We start from the raw sequence: 8,084 nt of genomic DNA on the forward strand, positions 1-8,084 counted from the left end.
GCAATTTGATTGTCGAACGCAATCGAATCACAATCGAATATTACCCAGGATTTGCTGTTCGATTGCTTCGATTATGTTCGATTGTATTCGATAACGTTCGATTGTATTTGATAACGTTTGATTGATTCAATTGTATTAGTAGATTTTATTCGCTCTGGTATGGTACTTCAAGCACTCGGCCGTCCACGCTAAAAAGCTCTAACAGAGTGATCCAATTTAATTTAATCGCAATCAAACTCATCAAACATAATCGTAGTCGAACGAAAACGAAGATTAATCCAATGTAATTGACAATCAATCGAACCAATCGAACATAGTCAAATATCAATCGAACCAATCGAATACTTGAAGAAAAACTCTGAAAAAACATGCCAAAGGGAAATGTAAGTGAATTTAATACGGGGAAGTTTATGAGTTTTTTTATCATCCTGATCAATTCATATGACCTAACCTGCAAGTAGAGCACTGATTTTCTTTTTAGCAATCAGTTGCAGACTGGTATGTCGGTCGGGAACTGGGCACTAGTACCGCTCGCTTCAAAAGCTTTTATTCTGAGAATATTGCCTCAAATAAAAAATCAAAACAAACATGAAGAGCATGTTAAAAGTTGGTCGCCAACTGGGCAGGGTCTTTATCTGACAAAACATGGGACGGCAATTCGGCCACCATTTCACCAAACCTCCAAAGTCATTTGATTTGGATTTGAGTTAATGAACGGCATATTAAAAAGATGCACGATTTCTCTTTCGCACCAAGTAGGCTTTTAAATCGAAATACAAAAAAGTCTGTAGTGGAACACACGCGGCTGGAACGAAGAAGACCAAGTTAGTGGCAAAACGATGGAGCGTTTGACATCACTCGCGCGGAAATTCTCACACTCGATACTTGATAATCCCATCAGGCCATAGGCTGTTAGGCGGCGGGCATTCTCTAATTCTCCAATCGGTGTCCGGTCATTTTGAATGAAAACAAAAAAGTTAAAAAGGACGCGCTATCAGTGAAAGTTATCGTGACATGTTATGACAGAAAGTATGACTGATAAACTTGGTGGTGGAGTTATTAAAACAAATTTGTTGTCAAAGAGATTTAACAGTAAAATTAGAGCAGGAGTCTAGGGAGGGCTTTAGTCATAAGCTGTTAGTTGTTAGTTATTAGTTGTTAGTTGCAATAAATTTACAGCACCAACATATCGAAATATAAAAATAAATAGGCCTGGTTTCTATCTGTGTTTAATCTGCAAAAAGATGCACCAAAGATACTGACCTCGTGGGGGAAAATAATGCAAAGTTATTAGAAGGTTTGATTTCGTTACTAATCCCAAAAACTTATGTTTTGTTATTTCGGAATGCTATGAGCCTGGGGACTAACTAATAAAAACTGATTGGTAATGAGTGAAAATGAATAATTAATGAGGAGTTCGAAATCTGAAGTTGTGTTTTAGCTATTTGACTTTTTAACTCCAAATCAGAGAGGAATGTGCATCCAAAATTCATTTTTTTATAAGAAGGTTTTTAAAAGTAGCAAACTTAACGGAGGGACAGAGCATTTTATTTCCGTAGAACATTTATTTTTCAAGGGAATAAAATTATCATTACATATGGAATAAACCAGCCGAGGCTGGAAGGTCAGCCAATAGAGCTTAGCTAGATAGCTTTAATAAGTGGGTTAACAGATGTAAGAGATGTACTGAAACAGAGTAGACTAAAAATGTTGAATAATGTACAAAATGTGAAACATTTGATAACTTGATTAAAAATTATTTAAAACAAGCCTGAGAGCTCCTCCAACCCCCCCCCCACGAGAAGATCAAAGTATACTTCTCTTTACATTAGCATTGTAGTACTGTTTCTATGACATCAAACAATTAAGCTATAGTTCATTACTATAAAATAAAAGAGAAACATAGTGTAATTAAACTTTTTGTTAATTTCATTCCAGTCAGTTATGATACATTTTTTCTGTTGGATGTAGACAATATCCATATCTGACCAAAGTGTTATCTAGAAATAAATTAGAAAATTGCCAAAACATCAGAACCAAAATAAATATATCCATCAAATATACATAGAAACTTTTTGTTTTACTTGATAAAACTCCAATAACACTTTAAACTAACAAGCTACACAGAAAAACACAATTTGCATCAAAATCTTTGCAAAACTTATATTTATAACATTTCAACAGGAACTGTATTTTGGTAGACTTGGTCAAATTACAGAAACCATTTGTCAGTTGTCTGCAAGGCCAATGAGGTACGTAAAAACCGACTGCTATTCAGTCAAAGCCAAAATTTAGCAAGGTCAGAAAAACATAATTTACATCCAGTCTTCGTAAATAAATTTTGTAGTTTAGTACCGTCAAGTTACACAACATGCACACAACCATCTTGAAGACTTTGCTGGTCGCAAATGATAATCGAAAGCAAAACTTAAAATTCATATCTATGCAGGGAAGCTCATTTTTCCCCCATTTTGCTTTAAACTCCCTTTTGATTGGTCTATGAATTTGGGCGATCGCTTAACCGCCTTGGCGGAATAAACACACGACCATAATAAATAAATTCAACAGGGCAGCAGAGTAGCAATTAATTTCAACTGGGAGTCCTCTCTTCTGTGCCAAGCACTGGTAGTGTTTTTTAAACTTTAAAACAATGTTAAATGAAGACCAGATGGATCTGTTTGCTATGACTGTGCAAGTTGTGACGCGAGTGTGCATGTTGTGTAACTTGACGGTATAATTCATTAAATTCTAGAAACCATTTTTCATAACTTTCTGCAGTCCGCTTTCTGCAAGTCTGATAAGAGATATGTATAAACTGTTATCGCCATTCATTCCATTCCATCATTCAGTCAAAACGTGCGCCAAGGTTAGAAAAGGTTATAAAAACACAATCTGCGTCCGGAACTGCGTGAAAAATAGTTTGATCAATTTCAACAAGAACTGTATATATTAATATTAATATAATTGATCAAATTCCAAAGACCATTTGTCATAATTTTGCAAGTCCGATAATAGATGTGATGTCATCATTTGGTTCCCGTCATCTGACCGACCCTGATTTACCGTCAGCAGGTAGAGTTGGAGAGTCGGAAAGCTTTTCCGCTGCTTTGCTGGATTTCCACTGTCGACCTCTACCCGCTCTGTGTTTACAAGTTTTCAAATCGAAGTAGCGAGCCGCATGCTAATGGAGAGTAAACCGAAAACCAGTTTATCCACTGTTTCTTAATTCCGATCAGTCCACACGGATTCCCTTTCAACAAGATGTAGCTGCTTCTTAAAAGAAAAATATTTTCGACCGACCGACCGAATGACCCCCACTTTTTAAAGTAGAAATGACGGGAACCAAACAATTTTTTGCGATTCGCCTTATCAAACACGTCCAAACCAAGTCCAAAAAAGCACGATTGCATCCAGGTCTTTATCAAATTTAGACAGTAGCTGTACTTTTGTAAATTTTATCAAATTCCAATAACATTATAACACCATCAATCCCACCTAGAGGCAAACAAGAAAAATATGTTTTTATTGCAAAAACTAATAAAAAGCAGCAATAAAAAGTATCTGAGTATCAGAAAATTCAACATAAACAAAAACTTGAGCAAACGGCTTTAAACCTTCAAAAGATGTAGAAAAAGAATCCCCTTGATGAAAACCATGTGTTTGATTTGCCGAGTTAAAAAAATAAAAGACAGAAATTGAAGCTTGCAACAGATTTACACTGGAAATACTTTGGTACAACACAGACTTATCGCTTTAGCCGCCATCTTGAAACACCACATTATGATCTGTAAAAACAACGCACGCTAAAAGTACCCAAAAAGTTAACCCGATCGGAAGAAAGTTTAGAAATTAAAGTGAGATCGGGAAATCGGATTTTTTTTTTGTCGTCTTATGGAACTGGAAAATTTTACCTATTTGAATGCTCAGCTTCGGCTGACCAATAATTACTATAATTACAGTTCATAGCTATAAAATTAAAGATTTATCTTCCACCAAAAATAAGTTCTTTAAAAGAAACTCTTATACCTACCTATTACAATAAACATTACCTTACATTTTTATAAAAAATGCAAGATTAAATTAAATCATCCCCCCACCTGAAAATTTGTGCCGCAAAAAATGACCTGGTTTCTATCATATATAGAAATATACTTCGGTCCAGTGAATTCCAGTATAGCTTAGAAACTTGACTCACAACTCACAACTAATAACTAAAGACTAACAACTAAAGATTTACTGGTTCTCTTAGAGCAGTTGACGGTATTATGTAAAAAATAAAATCATTTTCTTTATTTCCTATTTTACATACTACTTTCTAATGATGTTACTCTAAGTTTTTGGAACTGTTCCAAGTTATTTTCTAACTTTTCTAAACTGATTCTGAAGTAAGGTGGCAATCACAAATATCTTCGTTTCGAGTCGCTCAACCGACTCTCAAAAATTGAGTAGAATTGAGTCAGACTTTTTCTGTCGATGACATTTCCTTCGTTTATCATTACATGCATTTTGGGTCGGAGGTCACGGGCTGACTCACTTTTTAGACCCAACGAGGATGCAAAATGAAGATATTTGTGATTGCCGCCTAATCTACCAAGCCTTGGCTCAAACCACCAAATGTAAACAACCATGGTTTCCAAAACGGACACCCTACCAGTTGCGTTAACGAAACACGGCAAAATGCAAAGCAAACTAAGGTGAGATCAGGTAACTTACGTATCAGTGGAGTGAAACTTGCATACACTGTCTAGCCATCAAATTTCTGACCAACCAAAGCAGCAAAATTTTAGAACTTTTCTACTATTTTAGAATCTCCTCTTTGTCTTTCAAGTATTTTGCCTTGCATGTTAGTCTCTATCTACTGATGCAAGTTACCCAATCTCACGGTAATACTTATAGCATGTAATTTACAGACCAATTTTCATGCCCTCCTCCTGAAATTACTAAAATACTGGTGAAAACAGCCTTTTAAGTGGAAAAACACTGGAAAAGTGCCTTTTTTGGCCCCCAACGGATGCTGCCATGCCTTTCTAAAATATGGCCTGACCAAAATGTAATATCAAATGTGTTCAAAATCTTATAAAGAACAAATAAAGCCAAAAAGAGAGTTATTGAGGTTTTCATTAAGTTGCTGTATTTTGCCTTGTATAAATTATAAATTTAACGTCAAAAAACTTAGTAAAAAGAATAATTCAGTTAAAAGCACATCATTTCAACATGAACTAAGAAATAATTCAGAAGGCCTCTGAATCTGTCAAGTCCTGGCTGAAACGATTCTCATATAATTTATTTTGAACACGGTCCCAAAAAATTGGTCCAGGGGTCCAGTCCAGTCAAGCCAATCTGTGCATTTCATGCACCAAGTTAGCCCTGTGAGAAGGGGCTGAGTCTTGTAACTGAGTCATGATCCATCATTCCATTTTAGCATTCCATTAAGAGCCATTTTCTGTAACAGTGGGGCAGGTCCAGATAGTAAGAAATTTTTTGATTTTTTAATTCTTTTAAATTGTTTCCATCCATTTCACATAACCATTCTCCTCAATGTTCTCTTTATTCCTGTTATATTCTCAATCTCATGGGTAACTTGTGGGCTCTAGGCAATTCCTCCTGTGAACACCTGTGAACAGATAAGTTGTTCAGTACGATTTCCCCTTTTTCTGCAGTGGTCACTGTCACTGGACGACCAGAACCAGGTTTTCTGTTCATAGTACTGCGCTCTTTAAATTTGTTGAGCAATTTTTGAACAGATCCTTTGTACCATTTTTTCGTTAGATGTTTTTTACAAATATGATAGACAGTCCAACCTTTTTCTGTGTAATCATTCTTGATCAGTCTTTATGACAGCCTTGTCTTTATTTGAAAACCTCATATTGACGTTCGCATGCAAGCGAAACAGAGTTGCAATGACGCCTACCCCCACAAGTCTGAGAAGTATGTTAAAAACTGTATTAGCAATGTATTCCAGTGCTCTTCTTTTGTCTATTGACAAATTGAATTCTCTCCTAATTCTCGTTCTTGTTCTCCTTGACTTTTTAAGCTTCTCAACAATTATTACTTCTTCCTTCTAAATTCAATCAAAAAATTATCCAAATTGTTGAAAAAATGTTGTTCTTTAACCATTTTTACAAGCATACATTTCTATCATGGGACTCCTTTCCTCTGCTACTCTTTTCCATGCATAAAAAAACATAGAAAAAGACTGAATGTTATCAATCAGATTAATCCAATGATGAAGGGTTTCTTCTCTATCGAAACAATACTCTACATCATCTGCATTTTAAATGATCAATCTAGAAACTTTATAATATATCTCTGAAAAATCTGCAACTCTTCAAAAGAAAACTTCTGGATCAAAAATGCTTCCTCTGTTTTGTTTTTGAGTGAATATTTTCGGTGGGAACATAGCGAATGTTTTTGTTTGAATCTAATGTTTGAATTAGATTTTCAAATTAAAACATTTGAAACTACACAGAAGAAAGGCGCAAGTAAGTTTGAAAACAAAAACAAAAAGAAATTTATATCAGGACAATTTTTTTGAGTCAACAATAAATTAGTTATTGCATGACTTCGAGTGCAATAAGAGAAATATTTTATGAGTTCCAAGATTTCTCCGTAATATTTCAAAGTATCGGTAAAATCTTGGAACGAGTAAAATATTGAGTATTGCACAAGCTGGCACAAGTACATATTTCATATTAGGGCAGTGTCTGCCTATTGTTATGTTTTCTGCTGGTTATCTGTTTGGTGTAGACAGCAATGAAATAACAGTAGCTGGCAATCGCTCGCTGACATAGGACCCACCCTAAGTGCCAGCAAAAACTGTAAACAAATTTTCTTTGTAGCCGGTAACTTGTGGGCTATTTTTCTTTGTTACCGACAGATAAGTTTCCTTTTCTAAATATAGAATTTACTCAAATATTTCCGGAATACTGTCTAACTCAACAGGAGTGTTGCCAGAAAAATGCTGATAGATTTACTGGTATCAAGTCGGAAGAATTTTTATATATTAAAAATCGTTTGGAGATTCACATTTGACCTTTAAATCGAAAATGGCAAAAGGGGAGGAAAATGGCAAATTCTTTTCTTCTGTAAAAAAATCTTCAAATATGTAATAAAAAATGACTCATGGAAAAAAAATCATCTACCCAGTTTTCTGTAAGTACCATTTTATCCATTTACCCCATGAAATTACACAGGGTATTATTACTTTTTTTTTTTACCCATTGCATTTGCAACTGATTGCAGTTGTTAATAATCCCATTCAATTGCATGGATATCCAGGGAAATCCCTGACTGGCAGGTGTAACAGAGTGTTTGCATTTCGTGCTTACCGGACTCATCAGCCTGGCTGACTAGATTGATTTAGCCAGCATCTCCAAACCACAAATTCACTTGTGGCTCAATCTAACAGAAATAGTCGACTTTGGAGCCAAGCTTTATACTGTCTCGAGAGGGAGGAAAGCATCGAAACTGCATGTCAACTACATTCACGCAGGAGTTTTGGGTACAGGAGCAGATGTATGCATTTTGCCCTTATTGGCAGCACTCGTTAGAAATGTGTATTGCACCCTGGCTAGCCAGATTTAGCCAGCTGAACTATAAATAATCATCAAAATTAACAATGACCTTATTCACATATTTCTTTGTACATACAAGCATGAAAAATAATCTGTCAACGAGAACTTTTAGATTTCCAGAATTAAGAGCAAGTTTGAAGCTGGCAGAACTTTCTTAATGTCCTACCGGTTTTTCAAGCAGACAAAAAGAGGTGATTTTGGGGTATATCGAAATAGCTCTATGGTGAGACTCAGTGAGGTGATTTATCTGAAATAATTATTTCACTTTTACTTTTACAGATTTGAAACTTCACCTTCAAAGTACAGACTATGGAAACTTTCTTGCTAATGAAGCTGGTCCCTTGACAGTAGCAATCATTGATGAAAAACTGAGAGAAAAATTGGTTATTGAGTTTGAGCATCTACGAAACCAAGCTGTTGAACCATTAGCCACTTTTATGGACTTTATTACGTAAGTTATAGACAAAATGTATCTGCGTAAAATCCAGAATTTTAACAAATCACTTTTTT

Source organism: Clytia hemisphaerica, unplaced genomic scaffold (assembly GCF_902728285.1).
Source record: "Clytia hemisphaerica strain Z4C2 unplaced genomic scaffold, Clytia hemisphaerica genome assembly, whole genome shotgun sequence".
Lineage (NCBI taxonomy): Eukaryota > Metazoa > Cnidaria > Hydrozoa > Leptothecata > Clytiidae > Clytia > Clytia hemisphaerica.